This window comes from Dama dama, chromosome 1, assembly GCF_033118175.1.
Source record: "Dama dama isolate Ldn47 chromosome 1, ASM3311817v1, whole genome shotgun sequence".
Lineage (NCBI taxonomy): Eukaryota > Metazoa > Chordata > Mammalia > Artiodactyla > Cervidae > Dama > Dama dama.
The window spans coordinates 74,645,427-74,671,805 of record NC_083681.1 but is presented as its reverse complement, the minus strand read 5'-3'; the positions used below and the strand labels follow the sequence as shown (position 1 = coordinate 74,671,805).

Genomic DNA, 26,379 nt, shown 5'->3' with positions numbered 1-26,379 from the left:
AACATTCTCAAGAGAAATTCCAGTTCTCTAAACAATTTAGACAGCCCGCACTCGACACAGAAAATGGCAGAAGCCCAGTCTACTCTGACTCCACGGCTTATGATCTGGGTTCGTTTGTTTATGCCTTGGACAGGAGCCGGACCCGGAGTTGGAGCGAAGCTGTTTCTCGACGATCGACTGCGGTTCCCTGAACGATTGCTTGGGCGCTCCTCCTTTGAGGTCTGGGGCGTTCGTCTATTCGGTGATCTCCTGCGCCGTCTTCTCGCTTGATGTCTCCCGAGCGGCGGCGGCGGCGGCGGCGGCGGCGCCGGGTCGAAGGCTGTCTAGTCCGCGAGGCCCCCGCTCTCAAGCTGCTTTCTCCCGCCGGTCGGCGGAGCGGACCCCTCGCTTCCTTCTTGCCTCTCCTTTTAGTGCGCGGCTCAGTCCACCCGTTGGACTGCAAACCGAGCCCCCGCCCGCCTCGCAGGTAGGCCCGGGAGGAGCCTGGGAGGCCCGGGCCCGGCATCGTTCCGCCGCCGGGTTCGGAAGACCTTGGCGCCAGCGGGCCGGTCGGCCGCGGAGACTCAGGCAAAGGAGGAGCTACCGGGCGGCGGCGTTCGGGGGCGCGGTCGGAGAGGCGGCGGGCAGCGGAGGGAGAAGCCGGAAGGAGGGAGGGATGCCGGGGCTGCCTCCTGGAGTGGTCCGGGACGGAGGGTTCGTTGGGTCCGAGGAGGGTGTCGGTACCCCCAGTGTTTGGGGAAAGCCACTTTCCAGAAACGGATAGAGCTTTGCGCGCTTTGGCCTCCCGCCCCCCAAAGGCTCCGGGTGTCACGACTCAGTTGCACTGGGGACAGTCTCCGAGTCCGGCCTTCGAAGGGACCCTTGACTAGGTGGAGGCTTGCGGCCGCAGGGCCCTCCGGTTCCTCTGAGCCAGGTGTCACGTTCTCGCCTTTTTTTGGGTAGGGAAACTGAGGTTGATCTGGGACGTGACTTTCCCCCGTATCCAGCACAGATCATTAAATGCACCGTGAGTTCATTTTTTCGTTGTTTACCGGTTCACTGTGTGCCTCCCCCGCCCCCCGCCCCATACTTCACCAGTCATTTTATCCACAGAGTGATTTGTTGTTTGATTGTCTCTCTTAAGCCCCTCCTTCCGAGGAATATAGGTAGATTTCGTCCCTGGAGACTTCAGAAGTAAAGGGAACACGCAGTCTTGGGGCTGGTTTTGCTTTGAAAGTCTGTATCATTTTAGCGGGAGGAGTCATGACAATTTCTTTCTGTTTCTTGATAGAAAATTTTGCTCGCCGTCTGGTTTGCTTTCGGGTTGATACTTTCTGTCTCCTCCTTCCCCTCAGCCTGCTTCTCATTGGAAGTCTTTCAACTGTGATGTTAAGTACTTAATGTCCTGAAGAGGATGGTCAAGATTTTGAAGTCAGACATTTGTCCTGAGAGACTGCTTTCTAGGAAGAAATCAAATAAAACCCAATGAGTCGCTTTTGGCCAGGGTTGTTGTATTTCATTAGTGACTTAAGTTACTGCATATACTAGAGTTAAAAAGGCTATGTGTAGAAATCACTCAAATATTGACATATTTAAATTGAAAGTTTAAATATGGGAACTCATAATCTTTTCCTTTTCTCTCCTAGCCCGGAAACTTTGGAGACTAAATGTTCTTCCTCGTTTTATTTTCACTGGATTTAGTGGCATGATTCTAATTTGTGTAATTTCTTTGTTGAAAAAAATAATCAACCTAGGGGTCATTCTAGGTTGAATAAGTATTTCCATAGTACAAATTTAGAATCAGTAGGAGTTGGGTTTTCTTAAGGGAGAAGGGACTAAATTTGTAGTCCTTGGAGGGAGACTATACAAGTCTATGTACTTTAACAAATTTAGACTTCTCACTTGAGTTTTGGAAGGGTTATTGTTTTTTCTTTGTATTATTATCATCATCATCATTTTAGTGAGGTCAGCAGGATTTAAATATAGGGCCCTTCATCTTGAGTGATTTCCTAATTGCCAGATCCTGAGTGCTCCCAGGAAGAGATTAATAAAGGGTCACTAGTCTGTCTTTATGGAGAATCTATATTGGGAAGTTAGGCTAATGTGTGTTCTCTGAAAAAGTTTCTATGACAGAAGAGAATTTAATATCAGAGAAAAGAATTTAGAGGACTTCCCCAGTTCTGTCCCTGGTCCGGGAAGAAGGTCTGGAGAAGGAAATGGCAACCCACTCCCATACTCTTGCCTGGGAAATCCCATGGACTGAGGAGTCTGGCAGGCTGCCGTCTATGGGGTTGCAAAAGAGACACAACTTACTGAACAGTGACAACAGCTAAGAATTTAGAAAAGGGAGGGACATATTCCCCTGGAGATTGATAGGTTCTGCAAAGAATTTGGAGTTAGTGGCTCCTAATTAATGCTAAATAGGAAATGAAATTCACTCTGAGTGTCAGGAAGAAATGTTAGGAGTATTTTGTTATGCTTCCGTGGAAAATATTTAGCAGAGGTTTAAGTTGAATTGAAGAGGACAAGAAATTTGGTTGTGGTGGAAAGGGGTAGAACTTCTTATCAGCTTCTCCCCTGCTTTGTGGTAGACATTCACTCAACTTTTACCTTCCTGGGTTAAATCTTGTGTTCTGCTAATGTCAGGTCAAGCTCTCTTCTGGCCTTTCTTTTCAGAATTTACAAATTCCGAATGTGACTGAATTATTCTGTCTTCTCTTTTAGTAAGAAAGTTCTTGGGGATCGTTAAAGATGTGAACTTCTTTGAATGTATTTTAGAACATATCCTGAAAGGAGTTATGTATACCACTTGAAAAAGATTAGTTATATATATATATCACTTGAAAGCAGTTGGTTATTTTTATTAACAGAATAATAGCTTAGTTTTATACTGTATACTTTTCAAAATATTTTCAACTTGTGTTAGGTTACTTATGAAACTTTTATCCTTTTGATCATGCTCCTTTATGCTGTTTATTAATATTGAATCCAAAACAAACGTTTATGGTCTTAAGGATCTTCGTGAATGTTGACAATTTACATTGGTGGTTTATCTTCACTCTTCCCATTTATCGACCTCTTAAAAGACTTGGAAGAAAAAGTTTGTTGTTAGCACACTGCGGTCTCTTTTTTTAAAGAGACTTCTCAGCCCTGATCGAGATATTTTGGAATGGGATGCAAATCTTTTTGCCCAGTGGTTTGGTTTACCAAAAAAAAAAAAAAACCTAAGGTTTTTTTAAGTTCCTTTAATCATAGCCATGCTCGTTTCTTTCTCCAATTGTTCCTCATAAACCCAGAGAGAACTGTCTGTTTCTTGTCATATTTTTCTGTTTGTACGGAAGTGCTGTGGTACCACCTCTGCTGTGGCTTGGGGATATAATTTATGTTTTATATTTTCAAACCCCTCCTCCCCCTAGGTTAATTAGATCAGGGTTTTTTTTTGGTCCCTTTTTCTCAAAGCTAAATTTAGTTACTGATAGATAAAAATTTTGTGATCAGTTATTGTCAATATATTTATGTGTCAGTAGTATGCGGCAGTCTGCCAAAGCGATGTGGCTGGAAGAAAACAGATTAAGGAATCAGAGCGGCCTGGGTTTAAGTCCTAGGTTTACCATCTTACTAGCGGAGAAACCTTGTACGAACTATTGAAGGAGGCCATAGGGAAGGTTACTCTTCTTTATTAAGCTAAATTTACTGTGTCGTGTTCTCTGCAAGTGTTAATCTCACTTAATGCTCAGCACAGTTCTTTAAGGTGCATATCATTTTTCCCCATGGATACTCAGATCACAGAGAAGTGAATAATGTGTCCAAGATCACACAGCACATAAGTAGCAGAGGTAGGGTTCAAATTCAAGGCTTAGAGCACTTTTGTGTGTCTGTATTTAAAGAACGGGAAAGATAACGCTGCTATTGTAATAACTTCTGTTGAGAAAAAGAAAATACACGCAGCTGCTTTGAAAAGATAAGGTGCTCTTCAAATGTTAACTTCTCTGTTATCTTGCAGCAACAATGAATTGATGTCATCTGGGTTCTTGGTCCATTTGCTTCTTTGAAGGCAGCATTGTGTCTGACAGTCGCGGAAAATAGAAGTGACGAACGTTCAGTGCCCTGGAGAAGCTCACTAACGTGTTTGTGTCAAGGAGTGTGTCCTTGGATGTGCTAGGGAAAGAGGCTTTAGGTGCTGCCTGTTATCCCTCTATTCCAGTTAGTCCTGGCTTGTTTGTGGAGTAGTCTTTTCTAGCTTTTGTTCTCTGTCTCTTCCTTTGCTCTTAGGGTTGATGTTCTTCACTTCTTCACCTAAACTTTCTCCTTTCTTCACTGAGTATTGTTGTGGTACTGTATTTTTGTCCTGAGGTATGAAATACTCCAGTCAGACCTTTTGGAACTCTTTCTTGATTGTAACTATGTTTCAACCCTTACCTTTTCAGACTTTTGTTCATCTAACAAATAATTATGGAAGGTTCATTAGCTGCTGGGGTATAAAAGTAAGATATGAGTGTTCCTGACTTGATGGAATTAATTCGAGTGGGGAGCAGAATTGACCAGGTATCTGATAGATTTAAATTTAGGCTGTGCTGTTAAGGAAACAGAGAAGGGCTGAGAGAGAGAGAGAGAGGAAGGCATGAGGAATGCACTGGGCATTTGTGGGAGTTGACACTAAGTCTCCTAAAAAGTTGCAATCACAATATACCATGATTCAGTGATTTAAAGTTCTCCTGTTGCCATTACAATGGAAGTCTTCATCTAAGATTGCTGTATGTAATGTTTGTCTGTTACTTAATGTATGATGACACTGGATTTGGCTTAGTAAAGGATAACCGTAAAGGATATCCTTAGTAAAGGATAACTTAATAAATATCCTGCATGCTTGACTAACGAATTTAATTTTTACTTCTTATAGTTTCCATTTATTAGTTTTTTCCCCAAAAAAACTATTCTTTGGAAGTTGAGTTCAGTGAATTTGAAAACTGCGTATGGGTCCTCATATGTTCATAGCAGGGAATAAACGGAAGTATTTAGCTTTATGTAAAGGGAGAGACTTGGGGTTTCCCTGATAACTCAGGAGTAAAGAATCCGCCTGTAATGCGGGAGCAGCAGGAGGCTCAGGTTCCATCCCTGGGTCAGGAAGATCCCCTGGAGGAGGATATGGCAACCCACTCCAGTATTCTTGCCTGGAGAATCCCATGCATAGAGGAGCCTGGTGGGCTACAAACCATGGGGTCGCATAAGTGTTGGACATGACTGAAGCGACTTGGCACGCTCGCAAAGGGAGAGACTGAGGGGAATTGTGAAATTAGGAGAAGGAAAATGTAGGCTGCTGTTGAGTATATATGTTAATAATAACACTTACAATCTTCTTTGGTACTTTTCCTTCAAGAAATTAAAAGCATTTTGCAAACATTTTTTTCAGCTACTGACTAGAATCATGTTTATGTCTGCAGAATTAACTCAGGCAAATTTCACATTTCATGATTTCATTGTTTGTTTATTTCTACTTCCCAGGATAGAACATACATTCTCCCATGAACCAAAATTACATTGCTTTAGGTATATATGCCAGTGATATAATGAAACATCTGAAATTTTGCCGAGTTGGAGAGGATTCGTATGTGTTCTTGATTTGGGGAGAGAATCGGAGTATTTCAATCTAGCTGACCTGTGAAAACAAGGCAGAAAAACATGTCTTGCCAAACTCTTGAAATAATAGCATAATGGTCCTGACTCTGAAGGCAGGCAGTCTGGGTCCAAATCACAGTGCCAGTACTTACTAGCTCTGTGACTCGGGCAAGTTATTTAACCTCTCTGTGCCTCTTCTCATCTGTAGAGTACCAGACGGTTGTGAGAATTACATGAGTTGACATATGGAAAGCATTTAGAACAGCACATTGCACTAGATACTCCAGCTGTCAAATTGTTTTTCAATATTATTATAGCGAGCTAAAGATTAGGTTTTTCAAAAGCAGAACAGATAATAGTGATGTGGAGATTGAAGTTTAGGGTCTTTTGAGAAAGCTTGAATAAGAAGTAGGAATAAGGGGCAAGCACGTAATTGCCCCTCCTTCCCCTCAGTGTCCTTCCGAGTAACTTAGAGTCAGAGGAGGAACCTCTGCTGCAAAGGAGGAAACCTCCAAAGCAACAGTGTCTGAAAGGATTCCAGATACAAGGTAGATGGCAAAGCTTGGAGGGTTTTGTAATATATGTAGCAAAATAGTCCAGAGCTATTTTAGGAACAGAAAAACACTTCTTTGCAAAACAGGTAGACAGTATTAGTATCTAATATTTCTACTAATATTAGTATCTACTAAAGTTATATGAATTTTACCATCTATTTGGACTGCGGTTGGTGCTTGAAGGATCTTGAAGAAAATGATTAAAGTTGTGGAAGAGGGTGATACTTTAGGGAAAAGTCAAAGCTACCAAGTCTCCTTGGGTAAACTTCTGGAAAAGTGAACTTTTTTTTTTTTTGCTTAGCTATGAAGACTGAGCATCCTGTTGAGTTAGTTTTTTTTATTACTCTTATCCCTTTATGCCATTATAAACTGTGGGTTTCTTCACTCTTTGCATTAACTGTTTATGTTTTTATCTCCAAATCTCTATAATATTCCTGCTGTATCATTTACAAAAGCCTATTTAAAGATTATGGTAAAGCCTTTTTTCCCAGTCATGCATCCAGTGAGTGTCTGTGGAATGCCTCTGTGGTAGGTGGTGAGGATGCTCTAGTAAGAGCCGATCAGGGCCAGTGTTGACTGATGTGCTCTGCGCCAGGGGCTGTTCTCAGTGTTTGCATCACTGATTCTTCTCATTCTTAGAGCAGCCTCATGGTGTAGGGACTTTGGTTCTCCCCATTTTACAGATGCGGAAATGGTGGCACAGAGAGGTTAAGCAGTTTGCTCAAGGTCATGGAGCTCGTAAGTGGCAGAACCAGGATTTGAATCCAAGCAGCCTGGCCTCCCTGCTCCTAATCCCTAAAGTATACTGATTCTAAACTACTTTAAACAATTCTAAACTCTAAATTACTGCTACTATACCAGGACTACAGTGAGGGGGGAAAAAAAAACATATTGTTTATGCCCTTATGGAGAGAGTGATCCAGAGGGAGAGAGAGACAGTAAACAAAAAATACGCAAGTATATAAATATATAGTATGCAAAGTTTTATGATGGAAAAGTAAAAAGGATTTTAGTGGGGGGGACATGAATTGTATTGGAGCTTCAGGGGAGATTTCTCTGCAGAAGTGAGGTTTAGGCAGACGTGAGAAGGACAAAAGGGGAACTGAAGGGAATAGCATGCGTGAAAGCCTTGGGGTGGGAAAGAACTTGGCACATTTGAGAACCCGAAAGATGCCTGGTGTGGTTTGAGTACAGTGAGCAGGAGGGAGAATGGGGGCATGGGGAGAAGAGAGAGACTTAGGCAGGACTGTGTCAAGGATTCTGTATTTTCCCCTTCAGTATAATTGGAAGCCTTTGGAGGTTTTAAGAATGAGTGTTGTGACCTAATATGTGATTTTTAAAAAATTATTCTGGTTATGTTGTGGAAATTTTTGGAAATCTTTGAGGGAAAAAATTGGAAATTGTGGAAAATCTGGAAGAAGAGGAAGTTGGGGGACGTATAGAAGTTAGGGTGGTTTATAGTGGTCCAGGGGCTTCCCATGTGGTGCTAGTGGTAAAGAACCCACCTGCCAATGCAGGACACACCTGAGACGCCGGTTAGATCTCTGGTTGGGAAGATCCCCTGGAGGAGGGCATGCCAGTCCACTCCAGTATTCTTGCCTGGAGAATCTCATAGACAGAGGAGCCTGGCAGGGTATAGTCCATGGGGTCGCAGAGTTGGAAGCAACTGAAGCAACTTAGCACGCATGCACACATAGTGGTCCAGCAAAAGATGATGATGGTTTGGATTAGGCAGTAGGCATAGCAGGTGGAGGAAGGTAGAAAGATACAGTAGATATTTTAGAATGAGAACAGGCATGGCTGATTCATGTCAATGTATGACAAAACCCACTGCAGTGTTGTGAAGTAATTAGCCTCCAACTAATAAAAATAAATGAAAAAAAAAATAGAATGAGAACAGGAAGACTTAATGATGGATTGGCTGTGTGGGAAGGGAGAGGTGTCAGGTATGATTCCCAGATTTCTGGTGTGAGTATCTAGTAGATTAAATTGCTAGTTCTGAGATGGAAGCATTGGAGGAGGAGTAGATTTCAACTCAAGTTGGGAAGGCCTCAATTTCAGTCGTGCTGAGTGTGGATTATCTGTGAGATAATACAAATGGAGACATCAAGTAAGCTGTTACTGAGCTAATGCTCAGAAGTGGTGCTGGAAATAAATCTGGATGCCTGTGGTACATAGGTAGTATTTACAGCCAAGGAAAATCGATGCTTTTACCCAGACGAAAGGTGTCCAAGACTAGGATTAGAAGGTCGCTCAGGACCAAGCTCCAAGGAATTTTGGAGAAAATCTCAGAAACAGACAGAGGAGCATGTTTCAAAGAGGAAGTGACTCCCTATATTTTGTTTGATTTAGCGAAACAGAGATCACTGATGATCATAGCAAGAACAGCGTTGAAGAAGTGAAAAGGGAGGAAGTGGAGATGGTTGGTGTATTTTGATGATTAGCATGTCTGTCTTCCCATAAGAAGTAAGACTGTGGGACTTCCCTGGTGGTCTAGTGGTTAAGACTGGGCTCCCAATGCAGGGGGCCTGGGTTTGATCCCTGGCCAGGGAACTAGGTCCCTCATGCCACAATGAAGACCTGATGCAGTCAAATAAATAAATAATTTTTTTTTAAAGTAAGACTTTAAGAAGAAGAAGTAATATTAGAAGGCTTGGGAATGTAGGAACCATACCATTTCATTTTGGTGTCCTTGGCTGCTTTAACCTTAGTGTCTTGCAGAAAAGCTGTATTAAAGCAGAAAGGGGAGAGGGAATGAGGATATTCACAATGATGAGATAAAGATTCTCATAGTCTTTATATGTGGCCTCAGAGTTTAAGGCTCAGGTACTTTTCAGCTTTGCTATCACTAGCCTTTCTGTCTTACTCCCTAACTAGTGGTTCTTTTTGACTTCAGTATTGGTTTTTAAAGCTCATTCCATAGCTAATTAGCTGATATGCTTGGTTATTTATTTTATTTCTCTTTATTCATTCACCTGTTTATTGACTTTTCTTTCTATGTAGGATACTGTGTAATTATGACTATAGACTTTATTTCAGTTTCTATTTGGTTTGCCTTTTACATACTCTTTACTCAAAGTCTAATTGGGTATATTGAGGTAATATTAAACATTTTGACTACTATTCTACGTAGAATTTTGTATGATGACTCTCCTGGGAAAGGCTAAGGATTTTATGGTAATTGTGCCCATTAGTTCTCCTAGCAGTTTTTTTTTTTATCCTTTAAAAATAATTTATCGAGGTAAAATTCACATAACACAAAATTAACTATTTTAAAGTGAACAGTTCAGTGGCATTTGCATAATATTGTGCAACTGCTACCTCTGTCTAGTTTCAAAACATTTCCATCATTCCAAAGTAAATCCTCTTCCCAATTGAGCAGTTTTAAAAAATTTTTCCTCCCCATGAAATCCAGCAGTCTGCATTCTGTCTCTGTGGATCGATATATTCTAGATAGTTCATATAAGTGGAATCGTCCAATATGTAACCTTTGGTGTGTATACACACACACACACACACACACACACACACACACCATGACTTGTTGATCCATTCATCTGTTAACAAACCTTTGGGCTGGTTCCCCCTTTGGATATTATGATAGTGCTACTGTAAACACGAGTGTGTGTGCACTAGTTCTCAATTGTTTTGGGTATGTACCTAGGAGTGGAATTGCAGAGCCCTATGCTAATGTAATTGTTAAAGATTCTTTCTGAAATGTACGGATCAAAGCCAACACCTGCGGTTTCTATAGAGAGTGTGTGATTTGTGAGTTGTTGGCTTAGATTGGGATTGAGACTCTCTTTCCTGTTTGTATAACTTTTTCAGGAACTGAGTTCTCGTTTACTGGTTTTATTCTTTGCATTTTACTGATGGCATAATTGAGGTACAGCATCTGCGTGGTTGGTTTTAACTTCCTATCATCTTCAGAGCAAGTCAGTGATGGAACTGGTAGTTTAAGGCTCTTAATTATGTCCTTTGTCTAGGTGACCCATTTAAAGCCATGTTGCATTTACATGAAATCATTTGAAATAGGCTTCCTATGTTTTATAATCTCTTGAAGGGATGTAGTTCAGGTGGTGGTAAGCAGATGTTCTTTTTCCGTGGTGGACAGGACAAGAGGAGATGTGTTTTAATTGCAATAGAAGGGGTATAGGTTACAAATTAGAAAGAACTTCCTGACTACAAGATACTTAAATGTTAACCAAGGAAGGTTGTGAAATATCTTTCCCAGAGACTTCGTAAAGATCTTTCTAGGGTGATGTCAGTGTGGGCTTGTTAAGAAATGAGGGCAATGACAAAGATGACTTGCTGAGGTCCCTCTTAACCCCAGGAAATAGTAGTGTGATGGTTAATCAAGTAGTGTTGCTTGCATTTTAATGAGTATATTTTCATTTTCCTTATGAAGAAATCATCATTACAGAGTCGGTGAATTGCTCAAGGTCTCCTGGTGAAATAGAAGATTAGCATTCTGAACCTTTTGGCTCCCATGTTGAACGCTTAGGGGTGTGTTCTTTATTATAAACGAGTCTTTTCATGACGGTATGATGTATTATTGTTGTGATTCTTCCTAAGCTGTAGGGATCAAAGCCAACACCTGCAGTTTCCATAAAGTTGGTGATTTGAGAATTGTTGTTGGTTGGGTTTAGATTGGGAGTGAGAACCTATTTCCTGCGAAAATGGACAGTCTCCTGTTACACTTACAGAAAAGGGAGCACATTTTCAGTAGCAGGCTAAGATAATAGATTCTTTTTTAAAATGTATTTTTAATTGGAGGATAATTGCTTTATAATGCTGTGTTGGTTTCTGTGAACAGCAGCGTGAACCAGCCATGAGTATACCCATGTATCACCTCCCTCTGGAGCCGCCCTCCCACCCCCCATCCCACCTCTCCAGGTCATGCAGGGCGCAGGGCTGAGCTCTGTGTTGTGTAGCAACCCCCCACTAGCTGTCTGTCTGACACATTGTAACATATGTGATTCCCACTAGCTGTCTGTCTGACACATTGTAATGTATGTAATTCCCACTAGCTGTCTGTCTGACACATTATAACGTATGTGATTCCTGCAACTTTCTCTCAATTCATCCCTGCCCCACCTTGTCCACAAGTCCTTTCTCTACCTCTTTGTCTCTACTCCTGCCCTGCAAATAGGTTCATCCATAAGGTGATAGATTCTTAGTGATGAGTTTAGGAAGGGCCAGGTTACTGTTGCCTGGGTGAAGGTGCACATGAGATCAGCACATTTTTGGTTTACAGTGCTTGGAGGAATAGAAGACAGAAGATGGGCAAAATGAACATTAGATCCTGTTGTAGAACATAAGCATAAAATTACTCATTAAATGCAGTATTAAGTTGCCAGTTTATATGCTCAGCTCAGGAAGTGCCAAATTTAAGGTGCTTAGAACAACACTAACTCATTCGCGTGACACTTTTGGTCTGCGTTATGGTGCCTCATGAGGTATCTCAGGTCTGCTAGGAAAGTTGTGCTCTGAGATCCACGGGTCATTGACTGGAAACTCGGCTGGGAGGGAGCATTACCAGTGGTCTCTTTAATGAAAGGTTTGCTAGGTTATTTATTTTAGTTGAGCTATGGGAGCATTTACTTGTTTATGTCTCTGCTACTGAAAATACCATCAAATTGAGCTTTCTTGAATTGGCAACAACTATTACCTCTGCAGGATAGAAGAGAGGGGAGCCAACTTTTGAATACTTATATATTCTGGGAAGTTTATATTTGTTCCTTCACTTAATTGTCATAAGAAATCTATAAGGTGTATGGCAACATCTCTGTTGTAAAGGATAAGAAGAAGTGATGCCTCATGAGGGATCTCAGGGCTCTCGTGAAAATCGTGTGGTGAGGTTCATTGGTTCTCATATGAGTGTGTGTGTGTGTATATGTGTGTGCCCAGTCATGTCTGACTCTTTGGGACCCCACGGACTGAAGCCTGCCAGGCTTCTCTGTCCATGGAATTTCTGAGTTAAGAATACTGGATGGAGAAGGAAATGGCAACCCACTCCAGTATTCTTGCCTGGAAAAGTCCATGGACAGAGGAGCCTGGCAGGCTGCAGTCCATGGGGTTACATGACTGAGTATGTGTGCACGAGAGTGGAGGGAGTTGGGTTGGTAGCAATAAAGTGGTAGAACTAAAAAAAAGAAAAATACTGGAGCAGGTTGGCGTTTCATATATATATATATATATATGGTATTTTTATATTTTATATTTGGTTTGATCTGTTTTATATTTTAGTGTTTTCACCTAAGATCATTTGGACAAAGGATTTTGCTTCTTAAAAAAAAAAAAAGGAAAACGTGGAAGACCACCAAGGAATCATGAAAGAAAATTAGTTAAGACAACCTGAAGATTGAAAAGATGGTTAAATTACATAATTGCCACTCAAGAAATAATGTCAAAGTTTGAGGCGACTTGATGTCACAGCCACATGTACAGACAGGGCAGATATTCTCTTCCTAGGGAGCATGGAGTGGGGAAAGAGCATGGACTCTATAATAGAGTTTAAATTCTAGCCCGGCCCCTGGGCAGCTGTGGGGTTTGGGGATTCTTCTTTAAACCTGGTGTGCACCAATATACATGACAATATAACACCTTTTTCAAAAGTGGATAAGGATATATATCTAAGTAAGGATAAGGAATAGGATATAAATACTCTTGAGTACCTGGCTGATAGTATCAATAGATATCCCTCCAGTACTAGCTATTGCTAATGATTACATATGTGGATGATGGCAATTTTTTAGTGTATTAACATCTGCCTCCCAAATGCCTGAAGAGCTTCCGTATCAAGGGTAGACAGGGTGGAAGTAAAGTCTCCTTTCCCTGTGTGTGTGTATCCGATGGGTGCCTAGCATTCCTGTTTGTGACAAAGCTTGTCTTTAAACTGCACATGATTCATGAATGCATCTATCATTGATGAAATGAGAAAAACTTGAACATCACTAAGTTTGTTTTCATTGGCCATAAAGAAGAAAGGGTGGAAAGGAACGCCATATGATGAGTTGAGGGACCTGGGCTTTTTGTCTGAGAGCTGCCCTTGTGAGTCTTATAAAAATGGGCAAGTGGGTTTATACCTTTTTAAGACTCTGTATTCAAAGTGATGTCTAAGTCACATTTAACTCTGTACATCCATGATTTGACTAAAAGCATTCATTTCTTTCCATTGTCAAAATTTCAAAGCATTACAGCGTTAAGGAACTTTCTGCTGCTTTGAGCTGGCAAGCTTCCGTTCACACTGAGCATGTCTGGGGCAGTGTTTGGTATAGAAGGCCACTGCACGCCTTTTGCCAAGGATCACAGAGAGAAACATGTGACTTGTAGAATATCTGAATGGAACTGAAACTAAGAACAGTTGTAAGGAAGCTTGTGAGAGAGTGTCTTCCTTTGGGGCTGATGGTTGGATTTTTCAAACCCACAGCACTTTGTATAACACTTGCCATGTTTCAGTATGGTAGTTACAGTTCCAGTATACTGCAGCTGCCTTCAGAAAACTCTGATGTTGGAGACCTTTTCTGTGTTGTATTTGTTGGGTTTTTCATCTCTCTGTCACTGTCACCTATAATAGGTCCTGGCACATATATAGTCCCCCCAGTCATGCTAAATGGAAAAGCATCTGATAAAGTGGAAAAAACACTTGTAGCTTTGAATGCCATCTTCACCACGTACTGGCGTTTGATCACGGGTGAGTAATTTCACATTAAGCCAGATTTTGGTCTGTAAAATGGCAAAGGGGTAGCAAGGGGCTCTAGAGATGGAGTACATAAAACATGAAGCACTTAATAGTGGTAGTCTTCACTGTTATCAACAAGATACTTTGTACTGCTGCTTGAAGGGGGAACATATTTTCAGGGAAGTTGGTTTGCTGTGGCTTCAGTATGTGGGAGAATTATCCGCTGTTGCAAGTTTTTGCTCAAAAGAAATCATTTAGCATTTCTTCCTCTGTGGGCCCATAAGGATAGTTACTTGGAGGAAGCAGAGAAGGGGGCAGGATCCTGGAAGAGCTGCCACAGACCTTGCATTTCTGCAGCTCTCTTTAGAATGCCACTTCTGTCTTGTGCTCTCGCTGAAGGCACCTGACTCAGCGGTGGCAGGCGAGCATTAGAAACATTTGTCTAATTTGTCCCAGTCAGAAAACATTCTATACCTACCATCCTGCTTGGCACTTAAAGATTTCTTTTTCTCCCCCCAGTTCTCTATGATATAGTGATTAAAAAAAAAAGAAAATTGGCCATGTGGCATGTAGGATGTTATTTCCTCAATCAGGGGTTGAACTCACACCCCCTACAGTGGAAACACAGAGTCCCAGCCACTGGCCTGCCAGGGGAGTGCCTGTGTGACAGGTGAAGAAGGTAGGCTTTAGGTTCACGTATAGTATCTATGATCCCATTCTGATACAGAAAACAAAAGCTGTGGACCACAGACTGTTGTTTCACTTGTTGCAAGAGGCATGTGTTACGTTTTTTTTCCCCCTTTTTTTTCTGATTAGACTTTGTTTACAGATAATCATAGGTTTCCCTGCAGTCTTAAGGAATGACAGTGAGATCGATCCCATGTGGCCTGTACCGTTTCCCCCAGTGGCGGTGGTGGCGTCTTAGAAAACTACAGCACGCCGTCACAGCCTGGGTGCCGCCACGGATACAGTCAGGACACCAAACAGTTCCCTCCCGCAGGGTCTTGCCTGACGCCCTCTTAACATGAGGTGACAGTGCAGTGGATAAAGTTGCAGGAAAGGTTTTGTGCAGAGAATCTAGAAAACGTATCTTCTGGGGAAGGCGGCCAGTGTCTCGCTCCCCCAGCTCTCTAATCCCACAAATCTGTCTTCCTTTGTCATTTCAAGAATGTCACGTAAGTAGAATCATATACTATGTAACCTTTTTTTTTTTTTTTTTAATTAAAAATTTTTTGTTGGGGGTGCCGCTCCATGGCCTGTGGGATCTCAGTTTCTGGACCAGGAATTGAATGTGGCCCAGGCAGTGAAAAGTACTGAGTGCTAACCATTGGACCTCCAGGGAATTCCCAGAATGTAGCCTTTTGGATTGTTTTTTTTTGGTCAGTGCAGTGTAATTCCTTGGAGTGTCATCCAAGTTGCACGTATCAATAGTTTCTTTCTTTTTAATTGCTGGGTACTATTCCCAAGTTTGGGTATGCCTTAGTTTTGTTTAGTGACTCGCCCATTGAAGAACTTATGAGTTTTTCCCTAGTTCTTGACTATTCTAGATAAAGCTACTGTGAACATTTGTGTACAGTTTTTTTGTGTGAATGTATGTTCTCTGGGTAAATGCCCAAGAGTGCAACTGCTGGGTCATATGGTATGTATTGCTTTAATAAATTTTTTTTTTAATAAATTTTTTTGAAAGGAAAAAATTAGAGGTAAAACAACTAACTATATGATTCCTGAACCCTGCATTTCTCTCTTTTTTTTTAATCCTGGCCGCACCAGGTCTTAATTGTGGCACACTGGATCTTCAGTCTTCCTTGTGGGGTGTGAAACCTTTAGTTGTGGCGTGCAGACTCTTTAGTTGCAGCGTGTGGGGTCTAGTTCCCTCACCAGGGATCAAACCCCGGCCCCCTGCATTGAGAGCGCAGAGTCTCAGCCACTGGACCACCAGGGGAGTCCCTCAAACCCTGCATTCTTGGTGCACATAATTTACTTACATCGATTTCTGGTGTTTTGCTCTAGGATCAAGGCAGTAATAATCATAACACTGTAGTTTTCCTTGTCTCTTTCAACGGATGATCTGTGTATATATTACAAATAATAATTAACACAGCCTACCAGGGGGCAAGTAATGGTTAGCGCTGGTGAGGTTAGCTCCTTTATAGATAGGGAGGTTAAGTTGTGGATCTTGTGGAATTATGGTTATAGCACTGTGTCCTGACTTGGAGTCATTCAGATTTATTCCTTTTCTCTCTGTCTCCTGAATTAACTCTCTGTGACATAGGTGTGAGAGCATGAAAAAGGTTTTTTTTTTTTTTTTTCTGTATCTGAGGTTTAGTGCTGGTTCTGTAGAAGCAGTATAGCATAATGATGAGCGCATCTACTTTGGCATCTGATGGAATTTGAATCTCCCCTGCACGTGAGCAGACCATGTAGCCTTTCTGAGCCTCAGTCTCGTGACTTGTAAATGGGGATAACGATAATGCATGTCTTCATGGTGTCCCTGAGCAGTAAATGAGGTCATGTGCAGGAAAGGGCCTGGTTGGCCGCGTCAGGTACGCTGGGACACGCAGTGAGTGCTCCGTAAAAGCATCGTCTTAAATGTGTGTTACGTTCTGCCGCGCGTCTGTGCCGGTCAGCGGGTGATCAGTGCTGGGGTCTTACTACCATGTGCATAAAGCTTGCTGTAACTTTTGAGGGAAGGGTGTGGCCTTTGAAGGCTATTTCAAATTTAGTCTTATATATGTAGTCATTTAAAAATAGGAAGTGATGTTGGATTATATTGTAGTATTAATTTGAATGAAAGTATTTTAACATTTCTCCTTATTCATGTTTTCTCAGGCTCATGGTAATAGAAAAATAGAAATGATTCTGAATTCTTGACTTCCTCCCTGTAATCTGTCCCCTCTAGACAACATGACTTTTTATATATTCTTCCTAGCATTTATCAGTACTTGAAAGTGTCACTCTTATTATTGCATAAATAATCTCATAAGCTCCTTGAAGGGCAGGAATGTTCTCATTGGATCTAGTATCCTCAGTGCCTAGAATAGTGCTGAGCGCGTAGATATTCAGTAAACACTTGCTGGCTGTAATTGCTTTTGCATCTTTCTTGTCCCCCTTAAGTGTTTTTTGTTTGGAAAGTTGGGGAAATGCAATCCAACTTCCAGTCAGAGCTTAAAACGACTAGCTTCTTAAAATCCAGTGCCTTATTTTGATTGGCTGAGGAATGTTATTGGCGAGGTAGAAGGGCATCTGGACCTTTTAGCATAAGAGCTCTGCGTTTAATAATTTGACTTCTCCTTTTCCTGAAGCCTTGAGGGAAATTTTTCCTTCCCCTATTCTAGTCAGCCAAAAACCTGACCTGGGCTGACTCTAACTCTGGAGAACACTGAACACAGTATCTGCTGAGCCAGGGACCGGGAGTCAAGCTCTGATACTGTCTGGAGGGAAAGCCTGAATTCAAATCCTGCTTTGCCTACTGACTCAGCGTGCAAACCTAGATGAATTTCTTAATCTCTTCCAGGTTTAAATTTTCTTACTTGCCTGGGGAGTGATCCTATCTGTGCGGGCTCGTGAGGACACCTGATGTAGTGTCCTCAGAGCTTTTTTACGGTGCTGTCGCTGGGGCTCCAGGGGTGTCCAGGGACGATGGGGGGCAGTGTGGTTCCCCCGGGAGGAGAGCTGGACTCTCGTGTCCCCACAGACTACGCAGAAAACAGAAAGACGTGATCCTTCGTGACTTGAAAGCGGTTCCACTTCGGCCTCGTAATGTTGTTTGTGGATGAGAGGTATGTTGTTGCCAAAGCCGTTAGGCCTGCATGCCTGAAGCAGATGGGGTCCGTTCTCAATTCTGGGGTTAAGCTGTTTTTGTCTCTGTGAAATTTCTTCCCTCAAAAGCTACTCTTTTTTCTTTCTTTCTCTCTTGCTTGCTAGTAGGAAGTCTCTTGCCATTTTTGTGCACTTAGCAGTAGCCTTGCTGGTCCTGTTGATAGCTTGCGACTCAAACATTGAGCTTCAGTTTCTTCTTGGTTCAGTGATTTCTTTTGAGTTCTTCCTTGTGTTCTTCCAAGAACCTGAAGGCGTTCTTATGGTTTCAGCTCACTCTTTGCCCCAGAAGAATTTGCAGGTAAAAACTTCTTTTCTTTTCATTCTTCTGAGGTGAGAATAAGGAAGATTGTCAGTCTCAAATTTGGGTCTTACAGCTCTGTTTCCAGTTTTGATCATATTTTGTTTTTGAGCACACTTTCCTGTGTTGCAGTGGTTAGGTTACATCCTTGTGAGTTGCTTTTGGAAGCTCTAGTCAGCAAAATCTGTAGCAGAAAAGCTGGTGTTTTCTCCCTCCCCTTTATTATAATAAAAATCACTCGAATTTATTTAGTTTCGTATCTTCAAAGCATTTTGAAACTTGTCAGCTTATTTGTGCTTTACCCTTAGCAGTCTGCCTTACACTGAGTTTATATATTTAAAAAGCTTGTTGCAGGGTGTGGATATAAGAAAAAGAGGTCACATTGCTTGCTTATCTCTTGATAAATTTGGGCTAACAACCTTTGTACAGGTATTTGATTCATTATTACCTCTTAGCCTCACTTTCTAGAAGCAGACTGATTGTATTTTAGAGTGTTTGTTATTCTGGACATAAATGCTGTGCATGTCTGCATTACAGGTGCAGGTCATTTAAAAGAATTATTTAGTTTATTTGGCTGTGTTGGGTCTTGGTTGCAGCAAGCGGAATCTTTGTTGCGTCATGCATGATCTTTCATCGCGGTGGGCGGACTCTCTAGTTGAGGCAGGCAGGCTTAGTTGCTCCTTGGCATGTGGGATCTTAATTCTCTGACAATGGATTGGACCCATGTCCCACGCATTGCAAGGTGAATTCTTAACCACTGAACCACCAGAGAAGTCCTTCATTAGCATTTAGTATTTCTGGTCTTTGGCTGCTTATAAAGTGACTTTGTGTAATTTTGATTGTATAGGTCTTGATTCCATCAAATTAGTTGCTTTTAGTATGTGAGGTGATTAATTAGAGGTAGGTACTCTCTGACTCTGCTTCATAGCCAGTGTCGTTTCCTTCGCACTTGTAGAGCTGCATGCGCCAGACTTCTTTGTGCAAAGTCCTGTTATTGTGTATTCTGGTTATTGTTGGTTCCTAACTTGACTTTTACTTTGAAAAGTTGTAATCTTGCCTTGAGCTTTTTGTAACTCCTGAGATATTCCAAAGATATTATTCCTTAAGGTGGGAAGAGAGGGTGTTATAACTTTCAGGGTGTTATTACATTTTATATGTAGAGTGTGATTTGTCCAAGATTATGTAACACCTCAGTGGTAGAAATCAGTCATTGAAGCTTCTTACCTCTTAGTCTTATCTTTATCCATTAAATCACATCACTTTTATATCCAGCACTCTTAAGCTAGGAATATACAATAGCCCATATTCCCAACCCTGCTCTCAGAAAATCCACTGCTTCTGTATTTTGTTATGAATGTGCCATGTTGCAAATATGAGTGTAAAGAAACATTGTTACATGACTAAAAATTGTAGAAGACTCCTGTCCTCTCTGGGGTATATAGTTTTTAGGTTTAAGTCCCACCCTCATTCCCCCCTGTTAGGAGTAGTGGGGATAGATTTGACCTGTGCATACTCTGTTGCCTGGCCATCTCCTGATTCATGACATGTGCATGATAAAATGACTGGCTGAGATTAGTTAATGGTACAAAGTTTTCTCATTTTAGAGATATTTGACTTGTGGAAATTGAATTGATGACCTTGAACCATCAGCACCACCTGTAAGTGACCATTTTTTTCCACCTAGGTGTTGCTGTTTATGAGAGTTTAGAGTTTGCTTTGGGCTTCCCTCATAGCTGGATATAAATATGCACACATATTCATTCTCTTCTGCACTAGGCGCTGTGCTGAGTACTGGACCGGGCTAGACATGTCCTAGAGTTTGTAGTCTAGTGATGAAGAAAGAGCCCTAACAAGGAATTAGGTGCCCTGGATATTAGGTAGGTAGTGTTTTAGTTACCTGTTGCTATGGAAAAACCACTTCAGTGGGTGTTTTTTCCAAAACTGGCAAGCATTTCTCCAAATCTCAGCAGCCACTGACTGGGTGTTCTACAGATTTAATGAGTCCTGACACATTCTACCTGGAGATAGCATCTGATCCCACAAGTTTAAGGGCTCAGTCCCACAGAACTGTACCACCTGACCTTTAGATGCTGATTGCAGGTCCAGGTTGTCACCTGTGCTTCTGGTTGATGGTTTATAGGTGGGAGGTAACCCTCTCCTTGAGTTGGACTAATTTGATGGAGTGATTCACAGAACTCAAGCTTACACTTAGCAGTTTATTGTAAAGGATTCAGATGAACAGCCAGATGAAGAGGTACAAAGAGCCAGATCTGGAAGGGTCTGAAACGTAGGAGCCTCTGTCCTCATAGAACTGGGGTGTATCACCCTCCTGGCATGTAAATATGTTCACCAATCTGTAAGGTAATCAAATCTTGTTCAATAGTTTTTAGAGTGCTTAATCTCCTGGCCCATCCAGCTCCTATCCCCTTTCTTTTCCCCCTAATCACTTGGTTTTTCTGGTGACCAGCCCCATCCTGAGGCTTTTTCTAAGGGTACTACCCCTAAGTCAACCTATAAGTTTAAAAGAAGCTCCTTATAAAGGACAGAAGATGTCTCTCACTCAGGAAATTTCAAAGGTTTTAGGAAATCTGTGCCAAAGGTGGGGACAAAGACCAAATGTGTATTTCTTATTATAAATCATAGTCTCACACCACCTCCACATTTGTGGCTTAGGACGATGGTGATTTGTTGCTTCTCACCGCCCTGTGGGTTAGGGGCTTGGGCAGGGCCCTTCTGGCCGGCTCTTCTGCTCTGTGTCACATCTGTGGGGGTCACTCCTTTGGTGTTTCCAGCTGGTGTCTGGGCTGGGTTAGACAGGACAGCAGAGTTTCAGCTCATTAGTCTGGGACCTTGATAGTCTTCAGTGTGGCCTCTCTCTGAGTAGTGTCTTATCATCCAGGGTGTCTCTATATGGCCTCTCTCTCCAGTGTGATGTCTTGAATTTCCTTGCAGCCTGGTGATTGGTTTCCAAGGGTAAAAGTGGATGTTGCCAGGCCTGGAGTTGGCATGTCATCACTTCTGCCACATTTTGTGGTCAAAGTAAGTTATGTGGTCAGCCCAGGTTCAGGGATATGTTCTTATTTCTTGATGGGTAGGGCAGCATGGGAGTAGGGTAGAAGAGACTGATGTAGACTGTCCTTGGAGAGGGTCTGTCACAGGCAGGTAGACTAAGCTGTGGAGAATCCTGACTGGCAGTGCAGGGAGGTCACTAGCATATGTCTCTGCTCTGTGGGTGAGAAAGGGCTGGTACGGAGCTCTGCGTGCAGACTCCCTGTGTCCTTTTGCCAGGTCTGTTGATGTCATATTTCATGTTGGATGAAGGGGTATGCACAGACATGACAGAGTTTGCTCAATCACATTCTTTGTTGACTATGTTTTTTTTGAGATTTATGTTCTATTCTGGTTGCCATGCAAAAAGTAAGTTTACTGTGGCATCGATCTCTATTTCCTGCTAGGTAACTTTTCTTACTTGGATGGAGTTGGTACGTTTGTAGGATAAATACATAGTAACTGAATTTCATGATGTAGTTTTATTTGGTACTTTATCAAATTCAGAATTTCTGGTTGAAGGTTTTAAAGTCCCCCTTTCTCCCCTAAACTATGTAAATAAATTGCTATAAAGGAAGGAGTGAGAAATTTTTTTTTTCATTTTTCTTCAACATCATTTTTTTTTTTTTCTTTTTTTTTTTTGGCTATACCCTGTAGCTTGTGAGATCTTAGTTCCCCAACTGGGTTTTGAACCTGTGCCCTTGGGAGTCACAGTGAGGTATAGTCTAACCACTAGACCACTGGGGAATTCCCCTCAGCATGATTCTTCAATTTTTTGACCTTTAGGGAAATGAACATTGAAAATACAAAGTAGGCTGATTTCCAGTTGATATGGTAAGACAGTGAAACATTGATGGAGCGCCTGCTATATGTGAGACTAGCCCATGAAGTAGGAGAGACCTCATAGGAGGTTTTGTGTCAGGTAGTAAGGAGTGTTCTGTAATAATGAAGCATGTAGGCTGGAGCCAGACTGCCTGGGTTTGGATTCTGAACCCACTGCTGACAGTGAGACTTGTTCTTTTAGGGCCTCGTGTATCTGAGGATTATAAGTGAGTTACTTTTTATGTAAAATGCTGAGGACAGTGGGAATGAATAAGATGATGAAAGTGTTGTTATTATTGTAACCACTATCTTGAGATTTTCTTCTTATTTTTTTAAAGGTGACAGTAGTGAGATATCTTTAATACAAAATAGGTTGGAGACCTTTGCAGTGGACAGTCTCAATTTGCTTAGAATAATTTTCTTTAATTTGGCTGATTTTTATTTTTTTTTAGAATTGCATACGTATTTATTCATTTATTTTTGGCTGCGCCATGCAGCATTGAGGATCTTCCCTGACCAGGGGTTGAACCAGGGATCAAACCAGCGTCCCTTGCATTGGGAACATAGAGTCTTAACCAGTGGACCGCCAGGGAAGTCCCTGGCTGATTGTTTATAGGACTTTGTGGCCTTAAATATATTTTTCTTATTGCCATTCTGCAATTCTTCTTTATAGAAAGAAGGTATTATTTGGTACAAGCACTGGAATTATATAATAGCAAGCACTTTTCATTTGGTAAGTCTGTTAATCCTAGTGATAATCCTATCATATACACACTGCCTTTTACAGATGATGAAACTGGAGTACCAGGAAGTTAAGTAACTATTCCAAGAAACTGTCCCGTACAGAGAAAATGGGATTCTCTGGTGGCTCCGACGGTGTAGAATCTGCCTGCAGTGCAGGAGACCCAGGTTCAGCCTCCGGGTCGGGAAGATTCCCTGGAGAAGGGAATGGCTGCCCACTCCAGTATTCTTGTCTGGAGAATCCTATGGACAGAGGAGCCTGACGAGCTCCACGCAGTCCGTGGGGTCACAGAGTCTGACACGACTGTGTCGGACACTTTCACTGAGAAAATGACAGAGCTGGATTCAGTCAGCTGTCTGTCAGGACCCATATATCAGTCTACGACGCTGTCTCTTATTTAGAAATTATGGATAAAAGGATTAAACGTTAAAGTTTCTCTTTCTAGACTTAAGCCACAGTTAGCAGTTTGGCATATCCTCGGATCTCCTTTAGCAGCCTGCACACAATTCAAGTAATAGTTGAAACGTTTGTGTCTCCAGATCTGTCTGCCTTCAGAATTTGTCACCTGTTTTACAGTTCTAGATTTGTGATGCTCTGCGCCAAATTCCCTGCCCCACTCCCAAGTTGAGTCTACTCCAAGAGTCAGGCAGGAGCTGTGTAGAGGCAGAGATGGTTGCTGCTATGGTGCCTACATTTTGGACTTGGATCATATATGGTGTCCTAAGTGTCCTGAAAAGCCCTTTAGAAAGTCCTATTAATACAAACAAAACTGCTAGTTTTTGAAGTTTTTAGAAAACCCTTTAGAAAAACCCTGTCTATTTTCACCCACATGGAGTTTCTAAAGAGTACTTGGACACTTGTAGGCCTCTATTAAAGGTCTGACATTTTGTAGTTAATTTTCCAGTTGTTGGGAGAACTTTACTTATGCAAGTGATCCTAGATTGAGTAAAGGATTTTTTTTTTTCCTTTTAAACAGTTAACCTTGGGTTGAATCCGGATTTTTTTTTTTTTTGGAGATACATTGGCATTACATGGCTGATTTGACTCTTAGACTTTGCCTACATGGGCACAGTGAAGTGGGGAGAGATGCAGTTACTCAAATAAATGAGGTCATTGGCCTGCATTCTCACAGTCGCTTCCAGGCCTAGTAACTTTCTGATTCATACCCTTGGAATGCTATTGGTAAGGAGGATTTGGGGTATGAATTATTGGCCAGGTTTTACAGATACAGCTCAAAGTTGCTGAATCTTTTTTTTTTTTTTTAATTCATTTTTTATGTATAAGTAGCCCAAATCTCATTTAATTACGTTTTGCCACACAGATGAATACTTTTCCTTTAATTTGTTGTCTGGTAACAGCCTTTGAAATGTTTCTTAGCAATCTGCTTCTCTTGGGAATCATGGCATCACAGGTCTCGGGTTTTTATTGATAGTTGGGCACACTGTTTGGTGAGGGAAACCATGGTGAACCCCAAAGAGGATTCAGTAATAATAACGACAATAACGGCAATGGTCTCAATGCTCTACCGTGCTTTTCTTAGAGCCTCACAACAACTGGATTAGGCCAGTAGCATGATTCCTGTTTACAGAGGAGGCAGCCAAGTCTCAAAGAGCTTAGACAATTTGTCCAAAGTCATATGCTAGAAGAGGGAGTGAAATTGCTAGCATAATAAGGTGATCAAATTGCAAGGGGAAGGGGCTTCCCTGGTGGCCTCATGGTGAAGAATCCACCAGTGCAGGAAGATCCCCCAGGCTGCAGAGCTGCTGAGCCCGTGCGCCACAGCTGTTGAGCCTGTGCTCTAGAGCCCGGGAGCCGCCACCCCTGAAGCCTGAGCACCCTAGAGCCCGTGTTCTGCAGCAGGAGAAACCGCCGCAGCGGGGAGGCTGTGTGTTGCTCCTGGAGAGTAGTCCCCGATTGCCGAAACTGGAAAAGCCCATGCGGCACTGGCGACCCGGCACAGCCACACATAAATAAAAATTCTTTTTTAATTGCAAGGGGAACCTGTAAGTCTAACTTTAGTTTCCACTGGGTTGTGCATAATCTTAGTGACTTTTTTTTTTGGGCTGTGCCATGTGGCATGTGGGATCTTAGTTCCCCATTCAGGGATCGAACTCACGCCCCCAGCATTGGAAGCACAGAATCGTGACCGCTGGACCACCAGAGAAGTCCCCTCTAGGTGATTTTTATTAGTGGTTGTTAAGTATAATTTATGTCCTAGAATTAAGCAGAGAAGACCTTTCAAGGTTTTCTTCCCATCTTTGTAGAGCGATCGGTCATGTTATGGGGGAAGTGATTGGGGGTGGGGGCGGGGGCGCAGATCTTGGCATTTGTGTTGCATACATATCCTAATCGTGTCCTTCTGGTTGTACGTGCACAAGGCTTTCGGTGGTTGAGAATTGACTTGGGGGACTGTGTAAATGGTGTCACAAAGACTGTTCTTGGCACCTTTTGTCCCAATCCGGTTTAAGGGACAGGTTGGGAACCTTGTTCCTTTCTCCTTTTTAAAGAGAGGAATGAAAAACACACTTGACTGGGACTTCCTCAGCCACAGGCCCGCCCAGCTGCAGTTTGATTCAGCTCCTGTTCTTTATAGAGAACAAAGTCAAGTCTCTTCTCAGGTGGCTGTTAGGAGTGTATCAGGAGAAGGCCCCTTATCCTTTTAAAGAAACAGAGCAAATATTTTTCTTCCGACAAAAGAGAGACTGTGAAGGTGTTTTAGTCCCTTTGACTTCGTGCCCTCCCCCAGACTTCTCTTCTTTGTTTTTTTTTTTTTTTTTTTTAGACTTCTCTTCTTTGAACCGTTGGTGTGTTTAGGTCTCTGGGAAGTGGTAGACAAGCTCTGCGGTAATCCTGAGCTTTAGTTTTTGAGCTTTCTTGATAACTGGTATTTGTAGCAGCTCTTCCTTGTCCTTCTGGTTCATGTACGAACTTAAGATTGCATCACAGTTTTCTGAATCACCCGATGTCTATGACCTATATTTTCTTCTTCCTCTTGAGTTACATGAGGTCAGAAGGTCAGGTTTTTGTTTTTTTTTTCTTTTTTAGGAATTGGATTGTTGCTGTTTTCACCACATGTTGTAAGATTATCAATGGTTTAAATACGTTTCTCTCAAAGTACTTTTAGTGTTGTACCATAGGACAACACGGGGTTTCCCTGGTGGCTCAGATGGTAAAGAATCTGCCTGCAGTGCGGGAGACCTGGGTTCGATCCCTGGGTGGGGAAGATCCCCTGGAGGAGGGCATGGCAACCCACTCCAGTATTCTTGCCTGGAGAATCCCCATGGACAGAGGAGCCTGGCGGGCTATGGTCCATGGGGTCGCAAAGAGTCGGACACCACTGAGCGACTCAGCACAGCACAACAGTGTTAGGAACCCTCAGAACTCATTTCTGCTGAAGACCTCCAAATTAGGTAAAAGAACGATTGGCTCTAAGGAAAATTACAGTTTGAGTAAATGGATGGGAACTATATTCTGCCATCCTCCTGGTTAGTAATTATTCAGCTTTGTGGCAGTTTCATTTCCAGACTTTTGGTTTTGAACCATGAGTTGTCGCAGTCACCAAGGAGATAATTTCCTTTCAGTCAGTTTATGCGGGAGGCTGGCCCGCGCTGTGTCGCCACAGTGCGTGTGTACATCCGTACATTTGTGTGCTGCTGGCGGACGAGAACTGTACGACGAGGATATAGGCTGGAGTTTGTTCCTTACTCACTCCTGACGAACCTTCTGCCGTATGCAACTAGGAACTCAGAGTTAGGTCTTTCTGTAGATTCCTTCCGACTTTTTCTGTTTTGATATTCCAAAGAGAAATCTCATTTCA

At 42.2% G+C, this 26,379-nt stretch overlaps 1 protein-coding gene across 8 annotated transcripts in view; it reads left to right on the top strand.

Annotated features, from left to right (window-relative positions):
* Positions 1 to 223: 223 nt before the first annotated feature.
* The window catches only part of AMBRA1 (autophagy and beclin 1 regulator 1), a 166,130-nt gene continuing 139,974 nt past the window's right edge, over positions 224 to 26,379 (top strand). For 2 of the 8 annotated variants that reach the window (XM_061152848.1, XM_061152823.1), the window contains exon 1: positions 226 to 466. The gene's annotated coding sequence lies outside the window, so the exon portion shown is untranslated. Of the gene's footprint in view, positions 467 to 675; positions 1,007 to 19,726; positions 19,828 to 20,902; positions 20,990 to 26,379 lie in introns of those variants that run through there. The other 6 variants (XM_061152872.1, XM_061152862.1, XM_061152834.1 and 3 more) reach the window with 5 other exon arrangements.